The 14,485-nt window shown below is 55.4% G+C and overlaps 1 pseudogene; it reads left to right on the forward strand.

Annotated features, from left to right (window-relative positions):
• Window positions 1–247: 247 nt before the first annotated feature.
• LOC102461315 (GTP-binding protein Rhes pseudogene) lies at window positions 248–2,414 on the forward strand (annotated as a pseudogene).
• The last annotated feature ends 12,071 nt before the right edge of the window (window positions 2,415–14,485 follow it).

Here is a 14,485-nt window from a genome sequence, read left to right on the forward strand (position 1 = left end):
TTTTTTAACCTTTTTTCACAACCACCTGGCAGCAGACGAGCCACAGAGCAAAAAAATCACAGAAACTCAGCAGATGATTTCAAATAAAGCCATGGCCTGTTTCCACTCAGGCTCTCAACAGGAGATAGGAGTATTGAGGGATCCGAAATCTCATTTATTGGCACAGCTGTGTTGTTCTCACCGAGTCTCCATCGCCAAGGAGCGCACAAGGACGGCTGCTGAAAGGCAGGCAGCTGCTCACAGCTACAAGCAGCAGCACAGCAGCACGAACCGAGAATGATGCAGGGCTGGGGCTGGCTTTCAAGAACAGACGTCAGTGGACTGGCCCAGAGCACCTTTCTCTTCTCCCCTCCCCTCCCCTCCCCTTTATATTGCAAGCTGCATATTGGACAATATGTAAAGGGGAGTGTGAATAGAGCTGTGAGCTGGGTTGGAGGAGTGTGGAAACAGCAACGACACAGATCCAATCGGGAGAAGTTTGCATGCGACTGAAGAGCAGCAGCAAACCTGGCGAGTGGTGTGCAGAGCTCATCAATGCAAAGCAAGGGAGCTACCAGGCAGTGAGCTGAGGAGGCCAAAGTCCTGCAGCCCCTGGGTTGCAGAGACCAAAAGCATTCAAAGCTTCAGCTAAAATTGGGATTTGTCACTTTCCTCCCATGGCCTTGGCAGTGACGGAGAAGAACCAAGTGCGCCTGGTCTTTCTGGGTGCGGCAGGCGTGGGCAAGACTGCCCTGATCCGTCGCTTCCTGCTGGACACTTTTGAACCTGAGCACCAGCGGACAGTAGAAGAGATGCATAGCAAGGAATATGAAGTAAGCGGGGCCATCGTTAAGGTAGAGATCTTGGACACCAGTGGAAGCTATTCCTTCCCGGCCATGCGCAAGCTGTCCATCCAGAACAGTGACGCCTTCGCCCTGGTCTACGCGGTGGATGACGCTGAGTCCTTCGAGAGCATCAAAAGCCTGCGGGAGGAGATACTGGAGGTGAAGGAAGATAAATCCGCCCCCATCCTGGTTGTGGGCAACAAGGCAGAGACCAGGAGGGAGAGGCAGGTGCTAACTGAGGATGCCATGTCGCTGGTGGAGCTTGACTGGAACAACCATTTCTTGGAAGCATCGGCCAAAGAAAATGAGAATGTGGTGGAAGTTTTCAGGGAGCTGCTGCGGCAAGTCAACCTGCCCAGCAGGCTCAGCCCTGCGCTGCGCAGGAGGAGGGAGACCTTCCCAAAGGAGAACACACGCAGACCTCCCATGAACAAGACTAACAGCTGCACTGTCTGCTGAGCTGGGCCACTCCGGGAGAAGGAGAAGCAACAGAATGGACTTGAAACTCAGGTGGGCTGAGTGCAGATATGTGGTCTGCATCCACAAAAGTGGCCCCCCTTCTGTTCCCTACCCAGCCAGCTAAGACTGTTAAACTTGTAGATAAAATAAGTTTAACACCTTCCCCCCACTTTCCTTCTGCCTAGCTTAGATACTTTGACACAGCTGGGCAGGAGGAAAGTGGGGGGAGGTGTGTGACTGAACAGCAGCAGTCTCCCAAAGGCAGGAATTAGGTGGGTTTGAGATGCTGCAGTCTATCTCCATCGTGCATGGGGGGACGGGGAAGGGGGAGGGTAGAAGGGAGTGAGCCAGAGATGAGAGTGTATACTTAGCAAGCACATTTAGAAAGCTTGCAGCTCTGTGGTACATGGGGGAGCAAACTTGGGAGGCTCTCTTTTATCCCATGGAGCATCTTTATCTTTTCTTACGTGTCCCAGTCTCCGTGTGTTGGGTTCTGTGTTCACCGGTTCCCAACCCTGTATATGCACAGTTTTGTTTACAATGAAATAACCAGTCTACAGGATAGTTTTGATTTCGTACTTTCGGTAGGAACACATGGCAGGGCAGTCTGTGAACCTTCTGGATTTTTTTTAATTTTGTTTTTCTAAGGTTATATCCAATAAAAATGTGCATTGCAAACTCAATGTGTGTTTTTCATCTGCTCTCTGGTGTAAACCTTATCCATCCGGGCCTCTTAGCGTTGTGTTTGCATTTTCTCTTCCTTATCTGATGGCTTTATGACACCTGCTACTCTCCCCTTTTATTAATTTTCCTCTAACCTTTTACCAGGCAGCAGCTACAAACAAAACAGCACTCCTTATATCAAAGTATAAAAACAAGGGAGACATTTAAAAAGCATTTGATCTGGTGAAATAAAACCATAAACACATTACAATGAAGGTAATAAAAAGAGTGGGAGAGGAGAGTCTAGTGGCAGGCTTTGCTGTGCATTACCTCCATTTGCATTACCCTTTGTCTTACACATGGGATTGTTAAAAGTGTTTAATCTTTGTAAGTGGGGCTATTTTTTTCCAAAAGCTTTTAACTGTGCTATGAGCACCCAGACAAGGGCAGCATGAGAGGAACTGAGCTCTTGATCACACATGGATGCTGAAGCCTTGAAAAAAAAACCAAAACCACTGGCCCCATGGTTCTCCCATGACAACTGTCTCAGCTTGCCTGTCACAATACACTGAGTCACAGTTTGACAGGTTTAGTTATGACACACTGATCACTGTTATGCCCAGCTAGGCTCTGGTGTATCGTATAGTTGATTCAAGATGAATACTTCTGTTTGTGAATACACTAAGGCTACGTCTACTTTGGCATGATTTTCTGGAAAAGTATTTTCCGTTAAAAGTATTTCCGCAAAAGAGTGTCTAGATTGGTCCCAGAGTTAGCATTAGAACAATGCGCTTTTGCGCAAAAGCGCGTCTAGATTGGCACCGCGCTTTTGCGCAAAAGCAGAAGCCCAGAAGCATTTTGAAGAGGGAAAAAGGGCACCAGCCCTTTCCAGGGGTGGGGGCTGGAGCTCTGTTCAGACACGTGCTTAAAGGGGTCTCGCTGGACAGCCGTTTGTCTCCTGCTCCATGCGTTAGGACCTCTGGCAGGGACTGACAGCCATAGCAGGTTTGGTGGTTGCCCTCTGCCTTTTGGGGACACCACCCTTTTGCCCCCTACTGCTTTTTCCTGGTTTTGGTTTCTTGTGCCCTGCTCTGTCTGCCATGGAGCCATGGGTGGCCATGTGCCTGCTCTGGCCCCTGGCGGCCATTTTCAAGTGCCTGCAGCTGGTGCTCCAGGCTGGTGCCTTCGTGTTTCAGGACCAGGAGGCACAGATTGCCTTCGACTCCCTCACCAGGGAGGCCATGGCGTTCCTGTGGCATCAGCACCCCACCGTGGAGAGGCCAGTCTGGAGATTGGACACCAGTACGGACTGGTGGCACCGGCTGGTCCTTGGGCAATGGGGTGACCAGCAATGGCTCTGGAACTTTCGCTTGCAAAAGCAGAGCTTCCTGGAGCTGTGTGCCTGGCTCGCCCCTGCGCTCCAGAGAGCCACCACCCAGCTGTGGGCACCCATCCCCGTAAACAAGAGGGTCACCATCGCGCTATGAAGGCTGGCCACCCTGGACAGCTACCACTCGGTGGCACAGCAATTCGGGGTGGGAACATCCACTCTCGGTGTCATCGTGATGGAGGTAAGTCCCAGGGGGAGTGGAGAGTGGGGTGGGGGGAGGGTGCTGCACTCCATGCTCAGGGGCAGCCAAGACTCCAGGCTGGGTCACCCAGCAGTTTGGGCCATCCCTCCATTGCACAGGCCTGCTGGTGGGAGAGGGGGGCTGTGGGGAAAGGGGGCCCTGGTGTGTGTGTGTGTGTGCATGGGTGAGGACAGAGGGAATCATGGGGCCGGGGGGGCCCAAGGGAGCGCACACTCACCCTGCCTTATGTGATGTGTTCCCTTGTGTTTCTCTGCACCCTTCTGCAGGTCGTCCACACCATCAATGACGTCCTGCTACTGAGAGTGATCCGCCTGCGCGATGTGGATGCTACGGGTGCTGGCTTCGCTGCCCTCGGGTTCCCCAACTGCAGGGGAGCCCTGGATGCCACCCACATCCCTGTCTGGGCCCCAGAGCATCGAGCAGCCCATTTCACGAACTGGAAGGGGTACTGCTCTATTGTTCTCCAGGCCCTTGTGGACCACCGTGGCCGCTTCTTGGTTGTCTACGTGGGCTGGTCCGGCAGGGCACACGACGCCCACATCCTCCGCAACTTTGGACTCTTTCGCAGGCTGGAGGCAGGCACCTACTTTCCCCGGTGGGAGTTGACTGTTGGGGATGTGCCTATGCCCATCTGCGTCATCGGGGACGCGGCCTACCCCCTGCTGCCCTGACTAACGCGGCCCTACATGGGGCAGCCGGACCAGAAACGGGCCCGGTTCAATGACTGCCTCAACCGGGCCCGAAATCAGGTGGAGCTCGCCTTCGGCCACTTAAAAGCCCGCTTCTGTTGTTTGCTCACCCATCTCGAGATGGGTGAGCGGAATGCAACAGAGGTACTGGCCGCGTTCTGTGTGCTCCACAACATTGTGGAGCGGAGTGGGGAGGCCCTGCATGGATGGCAGCCGAGGCACAGATGTTTGAACAGCCCTGCACAGCTGCCATCTGCCAGGCGCACCAGGATGGGGTGCGCATCCAAGAGGCCCTGACGGACATGTTCACACAAGCCCCATAGTAGGGTTGCCTGGGTCTCTCCATACAACTCCCTCCCATCCCCTCCCCTTTCCCCTCTCCTCCCCTTACCTCCCCCCAATTGTAAAGTGTCGGTTCCAAGCACATTGGCTGTCATCGTGAATGTTCATTGGGTGCGTTGGATGTAGCTAGGGTTTTTCTTTTGGTTTAGGCTAGGGTTTAGGCCACCATCACCTGTCCGAGCTGTTCCGAAGAACAGGAAGAGGATTCGTGGTTTGTGCAGAAGGCTCGAGTCAGCGTACCCGATTCCAGTCGTCTTCGAGGGATCTCCTGGCTGTTCCTCTCCCGAGACCCAGAAGGACCAAAGGATTGAGGTTGCCAGCAACACTACAATTGTCTCCTGCATCTAGGCTATGTACATTATCATTTGTGTGTGTCTTTTAACCTTTCTTGCTTGTTTGTTATCTATGGGTATGTCTACACTACCCCCCTAGTTCGAACTAGGAGGGTAATGTAGGCATACCGCACTTGCAAATGAAGCCCGGGATTTGAATTTCCCGGGCTTCATTTGCATAAGCGGGGAGCCGCCATTTTTAAATCCCCGCTGCTTCGAACCCCGTGTAGCGCGGCTACACGGGGCTCGAACTAGGTAGTTCGGACTAGGTAGTTCGGACGAGGTGTACCGGTAGTTCGGAATAGGAATCCTAGTCCGAACTACCTAGTTCGAGCCCCGTGTAGCCGCGCTGCACGGGGTTCGAAGCAGCGGGGATTTAAAAATGGCGGCTCCCCGCTTATGCAAATGAAGCCCGGGAAATTCAAATCCCGGGCTTCATTTGCAAGTGCGGTATGCATACATTACCCTCCTAGTTCGAACTAGCGGGGTAGTGTAGACATACCCTAGGTTAATATAGCTGTGGTTTAAATTTTACTTAAAGGTGTCAGTATTTATTTATGCGCCACAAACCAATGACCACTTAAAGGGACGACCGGTGATAGATACAGAATTTGGTGTCTGCATTTTGTAATTCTCTTAAATTTAGTTGGCTAATTGGCATCTCAAATCATTTATTACAGTTACCTCGAGTTACACAATAACCAACACAGTTTTGTTCTCAACTGAAAAATGTCTGTTTTTATTTACAAGGGGGAGGGGGAGGAGGAGGAGACCTTCACCTGGGAGGGGGGGAGGAGGAGCTACTCCTGGGAGGGGTGGCCCCTGAGAGCGCTCCTGCGGGGGAGTACCTGGACATGCGGGGCAGGCCGCATCGGGGCAGGCTGCACAGGGAGATGGACAGGAGGAGGGGGCATTGCAGGAGGGGGCGTTGCAGGGGCAGGAGCGGGCATTGTAGGAGGGGGCATTGCAGGGGCGGCAGGAGGAGGGGGCATTGCAGGAGGGGGCATTGCAGGGGCAGGAGGGGGCATGGGCAGTGCTAGGGGAGGGATGGCGGGGGTATGGGGTAAGGCCATGCCATAGTGAATGGCATGGGCTATGTGAGCAGTGAGGGTGGCGATGGAGTCAGCCATGCGCGTGCACTGGGCCTGGAAGGTGACCCAGGCCTCCTGGCGCCACTGCAGGTCCCCTGGATGCACTCGCGAATCGATGCCTCGATTCGCTCAATGGCCTGCACATGCCAGCGAAGGAGCTGGTCCTGGTGGCGGAGCCTGTGCCTGCGTGGTTGGGCTGCCGGGGGTGCCGCTGCTGCCGGACTGGAGGGTCCCCGGCTTGTGCTTGGTCCCGCTGCAGGGAACAGAAGACAGGATGGGTCAGTCAGGCAGCCTGGCCACTGTCCCCACACCCCATGCCCTCCCCCCCGAGCCCAGGTGACACCACAGTAGTGTGGCTTGGGCCCACTCGGTTCCCCTCCTGCCCCCCGTGTTGTATGTTTGCATACAGGACCGCCCCTGGAGTAGGGTCCTCCTCCATGTATTGGAACCACCGGTCTGTGTCCTGGCCCCGTGGAGGGCAGGAGGGCGCATGTGTTGCGTTAACCTGTGGAACCCCTGATGGTGGAGGCTGTGAGGCTTTGGGCTAATCACTGGTGTTTGACAGGGAGTGAGATGAATCCCACACAGTGCCTGGGAGCACATCTGGCAGACGTGGTCTGGGCTCTAAGATTCCCATTGCGTGGGATATCTCCTGGACAGAACCAGAAGAGTGACTGGGGGAGGGGTGTCCAATCCTTGCAGCAAAACCCAGGCGACCCTAAGAGTGGCCCGAGCACTTCCTCCCCTTCTCCCTCCCGCTATCCCTCACACACGTAGCCCAGGGACACGTGTGGCCGCAATGGGGACTTCCCTCGGGGGGCCAGCCAAGGCACTGGGAGCAGGCAAGGGGCTCGGTGGGGGCCACGCTCACAGGGCTGTGATGCTGCAGTTTTCCCAGGAGCCGCTGGCTGTGCCTCACAGCCAGGCATGGGACAGTGTGCCGTTCTCCGTGTTGCACCCTTGCGGAGGTGCGGGCACTGGCCTGAGCCCTTGGGGCCCTGGCTGGTTCCAGCCGGCATCCACCCTTCCCCCTGGTCCCGCCGGATGTGTGTGAGCAGCACGGTCCCAGGCGTGCCCTGGAGCTGCCTGCCGTGGCCACGTGCCGCTCGGTCACCAGGCTGCACATGGTTGCACTTGCTGCCTAATGCTACACAGCGTGCAGCTCACATGGCCTGAGTGACGTGCTCTCCCCCTCCCTCCTCCAGGTGCCTGGCTCCCCCCCCTCGTCCCCCGCCCTTGTGAGTGCAAAGTGCAAGACTCACCGGTGGATCCTTCCCCGGCCTTGGAGGATGCGCAGGAAACATCAGGGCTGCAGGAGGGGGCCTGCTGGGTGGCAGTGCTGGCCTCATCCTCCGATTCCAAGCTGTCGTCTCCTTCTCCCGCCTTGGTGGTCCGGGTGACAGGGCACGTCCGGGGCTTGCGGGCCTGGCTGGCCAAGGATGACGTGCAGCCGGTCGTAGTGGGGGCAGGTGTCTGGTCCTGCCCCCTGCCCTCGCTGGCCCGCACATAGCCCAGGTGCAGCTCTTTGACTTGCTGGGCTACTGCCTGGGCCATGCGGCCGAAGATGTCAGCGTTGCGGTGCCGGGGCCAGGTGTCGTGGAGGCCCTCCTCCTCCTGCCACAAGTCCAGGAAGGTCTCCAGCTCCCTGGAGGACCACGACGGGGCCCTTCTTTTCCAGCCCCTGGGGGCCTCCTGAGCTGGGGGTGCAGGTGGCTGAGCGCCCAGAGCTGCCATGTTGGCTGTGATGTGGCTCCTGGGCAGGGTAGGGGCACCGTGGCAGACCTCAGGCCAGAGGTCTGAGGCACACTCCTACCACGTGCGCTCAGCAGCCTGCGTGTGCTTTAAGAGCTCGGATTACCAGGAAGTCCGGGGCTCCTACGGGGTCTCCTGGCGGCCAAACCGCTTTTTTCTGTTGAGCCTGCTTTTGCGCAAAAGTCTCACCTAGCTGTCTACACGGGCCCTTTTGAGCAACAGTTTTTCGCAAAAAGGACTTTTGCCCGAACGGGAGCGTCAAAGCTTCTCCAGAAAAAGCGGCTGATTTCGGACAGTAGAATGTCAGTGCTTTTGCAGAAAATCAAGCAGCCAGTGTAGACAGCTGGCAAGTTTTTCCAGAAAAGCGGCTGATTTTCCAGAAAAAGTGACCAGCCTAGACACAGCCTAAAAGACCACGTGCTCAGGGCTGGATTACATGCCCGTAGACCAGGGGTGGGCAATATTTTTTGACCCCAATCACTTCAGAAATTTTTAAAGTGGCCCCAATGGCTGGGCCAGGACACTTGTGTGCTTCCCCACACAGACCCTGATTGTTTGGAGGGTGGGAGAGTGGGCAAAGTCCCCCTTCCCTCCGCTGAACCACTAGCAGTTCTGAACAGTGGGAGGTTCCCTCTAGGTACCCGTGTCCTTACTGGTGTGAGGAGACTTCTTGTGCTTCCCTTGTTTCCTCCAGGTCAATCGGCCTGGGGTGAGAGAGCACGTGGTGTCTGCAACAGAAGTGCTGCACTTACACTTAACTTCCAGGTGGTTGACTTTAAGTGCTGAGCCCCTTGCAGGGCTGGAGGGGACATCACATGCCCCCCCCCCAACCCTGATTGGCCTGGAGGGTGTGGAGGTTACCCTTCTCACCCAGCCCCCTTCCTGCATTGAGTGTGTCAAAGCGCTGTACCCCTCAGGATGGGAAGAGGCTTCCTGCACTCCCCCCAATCAGGGCTTGGGGTGGGGGAACACACAAAGGATATAAACACTCATGTTATGGACTTAACAGTCAACTGGAAACCTTGTGGAACCAGAAGTCCTCAATAGGCAACAGTGCAGCCAACAAAACATCAAAACCACCATACTCACAGGAAAAAGCTAAGCTCAGGATGTCAGCCATATAGGGACTGGGGTTGCAGCTGCACAGTCAGACGGAGGTCAGGGTTCCAGGCTTTTGACTCACAGGCGCACAGATACTCAGTGTTTTAGACCTTGCAGGGAACACTGGGGCTTGATGCTTGTCCTGCTGTGCCACTCCCAGTTTTAGCCAGTGCTTTTAACCCAATGTGCGTGTGTGTGGGCAGCTGTGTGTTGGTGTGGGTGCTCTGTTACTGCCCTTAGCCCCCTCAGGTGAAGCCAGGGCTCAGGGCTTTAGCTATGAATGGAGTGCTGGTTTCAACCCTATATTTAAAATGCCAAGCCCCCACCTCCCATCCCGTGGCTGAAGCAGGAAGTGGAGCTATAGGGAGCCCTGAATTGTGGCATCCTCTGTGAGGTTGAACCTGAGAGCAGAGCAGTGGGGCTGTTGCTCCAACCCCAGTGCTTCCATCCAGGTCTAAAGTGCAGAGCCCTAGTGTCGTGGGCACAAGGCCCCTTTCTCAAGCCTTGGTTGACCAAGAACAAGAAACCCCAATTCCCTCCACCACCCAGAAGCCTGGCCTTGCTCAGTTTGTAGGTGCAAACCCCCACTCCTTCCTGTGACTGAAGCCTGGAATCTCTTCTTCAGAGTTCTGGAGTATTTCAGTATTATGAACTATTCCATTCCCACAGTGTCTAATTCTTAGGTGCTACAGGTTGGACCTCCAAGAGAGGTCCCCTGTTACCAGCCTCCAAGGCACCCACTGTCTCTGCTTCTAGCCCCAGCTGGACCCTACTGTTTTCAGCCAGCTTTGCTGCCAGCCCTTGCTGAACCCCTTCACACCTGGGCCTCTTAGCCATGCTGCAAGGCTCCCTATGTTGCCTGAGCCCCTGCTACAGGACTCCTAGCTGTGCTGCAGGGTTCTCTGCACCACCTGAGCCCCTTGCCATGGGACTCCAAGCTGCTCCACTGGAGCCCCCCCATGCTGACAGAGTCCCCTGCCACAGGGCTTTCCCCACCCTGCAGGATTCCTCATGCCACCTGAGTTCCTGGCTACACCACCTGTGGCTCATACAAACCTACTCCTGTAGTTCTCCCTTAGTAGCACATCACTACAGGGAGCAGCTCTGTACAAGCCACCAGAGCTCCTTGCACCACCTGAGCCTTCTGCGTCATGTGGACATCCCTGTGATGGCGGACCCCATGCCAGGGGATCCTTACACCACTGAGTCCCCTGCCATGAGGCTCTCAGCCACATCGCGGGATTCCCCATTCCACCTGAGCCCTCCGGTGCTGTGCTCCCAACATTGCTGAGCCGCTGCCAACCACTGGCCTCCTTACCCATGGTATTACCAGACCAAAGAGTCCCGGTTTAGGGAGGTATAACCAGTACTGTATTGATAGAATGCCCTGCACACACTGGGTTGTGTGACAAACTGCTACATATCCAAACTGCCTGAGCTGTTGGACCTGGTGTGGTCCCAGGACTCTTCCCTACCCCCCACAGGAATGCAGCAGGGGAAGGAAGTGCCAGGCATGTGCTTCCTCCCAGGACTCCTACCACCTCCCCCCATGCAGGAAGGCAGCAGGGGAAGGAAGTCACTGGCATGCCACAGACCAGGCATTTCAGGAAATGCACTGGCTGTTTGAGGGACAGGGGAGCAGCTCACATGCTTCCTGAGACCAGCTGCAGGATCCCCAGGTACTGGCCAGAGCTGATGCCATCCCCTCCCCCTGGACAGACCCCCCGTGAATGAGTACCCTGTCCCAGTCCCTCCCCAGCACCCCAAGACCCACCAGGACCTGCTCCCAGCACCCTGTCCCCTGATCCGGCAGCCTGTCCCCTGCCCCCACCAGCACCCTGTCCCCTTCCCCAGCACCCACTGGATCCCTGTCCTCTGCCCGAGCACATTGTCCCTACCCCCACCAGCACAGTTGGGGACCACATTAGTGAGGCTTGGGGGGTTTGGAGGAGCTGCAGCTGATCTCTTGGTATGATCCTTTTTCAAGATACCCACACTAGGTACTGTGTTCATGTAAATACAGTTTGTGCCTGAAATTTCGCCCCCTTCCCCAACTAGCTGGCAGGAGAGAGTTAATTCAGCCCCTGGATACATAAGCAAATGCTGGGCATGGACAATTGTATCCTAGAGAAAGATTTGTTCTTACTTCCTTCAACCCACATGCCACTTGATGTAGCACTATGGGTATGTCTACACTAGAAAGTTAGTTCGAACTAGCTTAGTTCGAATTAGTTAATTCGAACTAAGCTAGTTCGAACTAACGCATCTAGAACTAAAAACTAGTTCGAACTAGCGTTTTGCTAGTTCGAACTAGTAAGTCCACATTGAGTGGACTCTGAACAGGGCTTAATGATGGCCGGAAGCAGTGCCGGCAGGGCATAAAAGGAGGACTTAGAGCATGGAGATACTGTCTCAGGCTAGCCGAGGGCTGCGCTTAAAGGGTCCCGACCCCCACCCCGGACACACAGTTCTAAGGGGTGCCCCGCTTGCAAAGAAGTTCTGGCTTGGAGTGCCCTGAGTGCCCACACTGGGCACATCACACCACTCGGCCATCAGCCCGGCTGCACTTGCCGCAGGCTGCCATCTGGGGAGAGGGAGTAATTGGGGGGCTGCAGGAGAGCTTCCACCCCCAGAAGCCCGCAGAGCCAGCCCAGTCCTCCCCATCGGGGGCTCGTACCCCATTCCTCCCTCACCTCCTTCCACTTGCCCTTCCCTAGCCCCCCTTCTTATTGATGTACAAAATAAAGATAACGTTTCTTCCAACATTGACTCTGTCTTTATTGAAAAAAACTGGGGGAGACTGGGAAAAGGAGGTGGGAGAGGGGAAGAGAAAGGCTGGGAGAGGGGAGGGCAACTAACATGATCAGGGGTTGGGAACAGGTCCCAGATGAAGAGAGGCTACAGAGACTGGGACTGTTCAGCTTAGAAAAGAGGAGACGGAGGGGGGACAGGATAGAGGTCTGTAAAAGCAGGGGTTGGGTGGAGAGGGTGCATTCAGAAAAGTTCTTCATGAGTTCCCATAAAGAAGGACTAGAGGACACCAAAGGAAAGGAATGGGTAGCAGGCTTGAAACTAGTAAGAGAAAGTTGTTCTTGACAAAGCAAATAGTTAACCTGTGGAACTCCTTGCTGCAGGAGGCTGTGAAGGCTACAACTAGAACAGAGTTTAAAGGGAAGTGAGATAAAGTGATGGAGGTTGGGTCCATGGAGTCCTATTAGCCAGAGGGTAGGAGTGGTGTCCCTGCCCAAAGTTTGTGGAAGGCTGGAGAGGGATGGCACGAGACAAATGGCTTGGTCATTGTCTTCGGTCCATCCCCTCCAGGGTCCCTAGGGTTGGCCGCTGTGGGCAGACAGGCTACTGGGCTAGATGGACCTTTGGTCTGACCCAGGACGGCCATTGTAAGCTCAGGGCTCAGTGTCGGGGGTCTCAGTGGACCCCCTTGATTTTCATGCACACCTGCTCCTGGGTGGCCAGGCTGGCAGCTCTCCTGCCCTAGACGGCCACTTTCCTGTGCCTAGTGCGGAGATCATGGACAAGGTCCACGATGTCCGCACTAGTCAGGAAGATGCCCGCCTCTTGCGGTCCAGGGCAAGCTCCCGGGAGCCGCCAGCCTGGTCCCGGCAAGAGGGGGTGGGCTGGGGGGCATCGGGTGGGTGGCTCTGTGCCGTGCCAGGTGCAGGGTCTGCTAGCTGGGTGCTGGCAGGCTTGCACCTGGCACGGGCACCGTAGCCAGCCCGTGCCCCTTTAAGGGGTCCGGGGCCGGGAGGGGGGCATAGTTTCCCTGGTGTTGGCCAGAGTGGCCACCAGGGAAACCTGGGGAGGGCTAGCCTCCCACTAGTTCGAACTAAAGGGCTACACAGCCCTTAGTTCGAACTAGCTAGTTCGAACTAGGGTTAGTCCTCGTAAAATGAGGTTTACTAGTTCGAACTAAGCGCTCCGCTAGTTCGATTCAAATTCGAACTAGCGGAGCGCTAGTGTAGCGCATAGGAAAGTTAGTTCGAACTAACGTCCGTTAGTTCGAACTAACTTTCTAGTGTAGACATACCCCTTGACCCTGCTGGCCTGGGCCTTTGTATATTCAGTTGTCACCAACACTTTTCTGCTTTCACAGGGTACATCTAGACTACACACTTTTTTCAAAAGAAGCTTTTATGAATTTTTTTTCAAAAAAACTTTCGAAAGAGAGCGTGCAGACAGCAAACGTGGATCGAAAAAGCGATCAGTTTTTTTTGAAAGAGAACGTCCTGACTGCCTGGACGCTCTGTCAATAAAAAGGATGCCCGGAACCACTTCTGTCAGGGCATGGGGACAGCCTTTGTTGCTTGGTGCTGCGGCATGCCCCTTGCTGCAGAGACATGTGCTGAAAGGTACCCCCCGGACAGACGTTCCTGTGCTTCTGCAACAGGCTGGCCTGCAATCCTCTTTGGGGTAGCAAAGGTCTAGAAGTGCCTGCTGTGCCCAGATTGCACAGGTTTTTTTTGTTTTGTTTTGTTTTTGGCCTTGGAGCTGCAGCTGCCTCTGGGCATCTGATGGCCCCACACTGCCTTGCTGCAGCTTGTGTAGCAGTATCAATGGACCTCCTGGATGGTCCTGGTCCAGCACCAGTCAGAACTTGGCCTTGAGACCCTCACCTCGGATTCGGGAGTACTGGCCTTGCCCCCGAACCGCATGCTAGAGAGGCGTTTTTGGAGGCTGGACACCAGCTCTAACTGGTGGGACCTCCTTGTGTTGGAGATGTGGGATGACCAGCAGTGGCGCAGCAACTTCCACATGCACAATGCCACATTCCACAAGCTGTGTACCTGGCTTGCCCCTGCCCTCCAGCTACAGGACACCCACTTGCGGCCCGCCATCCCCCTAGAAAAGAGGGTCACTATTGCCATGTGGAAGCTCGCCAACCCCGACAGCTACTGCTCAGTGGGACACCAGTTCAGCATGGGGAGGTCCACCATGGGGGCCATCTTGATGGAGGTAAGGCACTCTCAAGGGACAGTTCCAGGTGGAGGGGCGGTTTGGAAAAGGTGGACCATTGGAAAAGGGCAGAGGAATTAAGGGAAGAGTGTGAGTGGGGACAAGGCCTGGACCTGGAGAGGTGGGGTCGCATCCTGGCCTCACCCGTCCCTGCTGCTGAGGGGATGGCCGCCTGGGGAGTAGCTCCTGGGTTCTTAGGGGGGAAAGAGAGGGTGAGTGGGGCAGGCACCCCCTCTCTTTCTCTGTTTTGTGTGTGTGTGTCTAATGTCTCCTTCTGCAGGTGATGATGGCCATCAACTCTGTGCTGCTGCACAGGATTGTCCGCTTAGGAGACGTGGACCCCATCGTGGCTGGATTCGCTGCCCTTGGAATCCTGAATTGTGGAGGAGCAGTTGATGGGACACGCTTCCTGATCCACTCACTGCCACATTGGGCCACCCAGTTTATTAATAGGAAGGGTTACTTCTCAAGGGTCCTGCAGGGCCTGGTGGACCACTGGGGACAATTTACTAACATTTGTGTTGTTTGGTCAGGCTGTGCACATGATGCCTGCATATTTTGTAACTCTTGCCTGTACTGTAGGCTGCAGGCTGGAACATTCATCCCACAGCAGGACTTTGCTCTTGGGGACCTCCAGAGGCCGACTTGCATTGTGGGCGATGTGGCCTA

The sequence above is a fragment of the Pelodiscus sinensis genome, chromosome 20, assembly GCF_052426305.1.
Source record: "Pelodiscus sinensis isolate ZL-2025 chromosome 20, ASM5242630v1, whole genome shotgun sequence".
In the NCBI taxonomy this organism is placed as follows: Eukaryota; Metazoa; Chordata; order Testudines; family Trionychidae; genus Pelodiscus; species Pelodiscus sinensis.